Source organism: Physeter macrocephalus, chromosome 14, assembly GCF_002837175.3.
Source record: "Physeter macrocephalus isolate SW-GA chromosome 14, ASM283717v5, whole genome shotgun sequence".
NCBI classification, from domain to species: domain Eukaryota; kingdom Metazoa; phylum Chordata; class Mammalia; order Artiodactyla; family Physeteridae; genus Physeter; species Physeter macrocephalus.
This window is the reverse complement of record NC_041227.1, coordinates 62,387,280-62,388,555: the sequence shown is the minus strand read 5'-3', so window position 1 is coordinate 62,388,555 and position 1,276 is coordinate 62,387,280. Positions and strand designations below refer to the sequence as shown.

The 1,276-nt window shown below is 36.0% G+C and overlaps 1 protein-coding gene across 1 annotated transcript in view; it reads right to left on the bottom strand.

Moving 5' to 3' along the window:
• UQCRC2 (ubiquinol-cytochrome c reductase core protein 2) overlaps positions 1-1,276 on the bottom strand; it is a 31,070-nt gene that overhangs the window by 21,535 nt on the left and 8,259 nt on the right. The gene's annotated exons all lie outside the window — the stretch shown is intronic.

Below are 1,276 nucleotides of genomic sequence, written 5' to 3'. Positions count from 1 at the left end.
AGATGCAGAAAAAGCTTTTGACAAAATTCAACACCCATTTATGATAAAAACTCTCTAGAAAGTGGGCACAGAGGGAACCTACCTCAACATAATAAAGGCCATATACGACAAACCCACAGCAAACATCATTCTCAATGGTGAAAAACTGAAAGCATTTCCTCTAAGGTCGGGAACAAGACAAGGATGTCCACTCTCACCACTATTTTTCAACAGTTTTGGAAGTCCTAGCCATGGCAATCAGAGAAGAAAAAGAAATAAAAGGAATACAAATTGGTAAAGAAGAAGTACAACTGTCACTTTTTGCAGATGACATGATACTATACATACAGAAACCTAAAGATGTCACCAGAAAACTGCTAAAGCTAATGAATGAATTTAGTAAAGTTGCAGGATACAAAATTAATGCACAGAAACCTCTTGCAGTCCTTTACACTAATGATGAAAAATCTGAAAGAGAAATTAAGGAAACACTCCCATTCACCATTTTACCTACCTAAATAAAAAAACTACGAATACTCAGAAAACTATAAGACACTGATGAAAGAAATCAAAGATAACACAAACAGATGGAGAGATGTACCAGGTTTTTGGATTGGAAGAATCAATACTGTGAAAATGACTATACTACCCAAAGCAATCTACAGATTGAATGCAATCTCTATCAAATTACCAATGGCATTTTTTACAGAACTAAAACAAAAAATTTTAAATTTGAATGGAGACACAAAAGACCCTGAATAGCAAAGGCGATCTTGAGGGGAAAAAACGGAGCTGGAGGAATCCGACTCCCTGACTTCAGACTACTACACAAAGCTACAGCAATCAAGACAATATGGTCCTGACAAAAATAGATCAATGGAACAGGATAGAAAGCCCAGAGATAAACCCACACACCTATGGTCAACTAATCTATGACAAAGGAGGCAAGGATATACAATGGAGAAAAGACAGTCTCTTCAATAAGTCGTGGTGGGAAAACTGGACAGCTACATGTAAAAGAATGAAATTAGAACACTCCCTAACACCATACACAAAAATAAACTCAAAAGAGATTCGAGACCTAAATGTAAGACCAGACACTATAAAACTCTTAGAGGAAAACATAGGAAGAACACTCTTTGACATAAATCACAGCAAGACGTTTTTTGATCCAACTCCTAGAGTAATGGAAATAAAAACAAAAATAAACAAATGAGACCTCATGAAACTTAAAAGCTTTTGCACAGCAAAGGAAACCATAAACAAGACGAAAAGACAACCCTCAGAATGGGAGAAA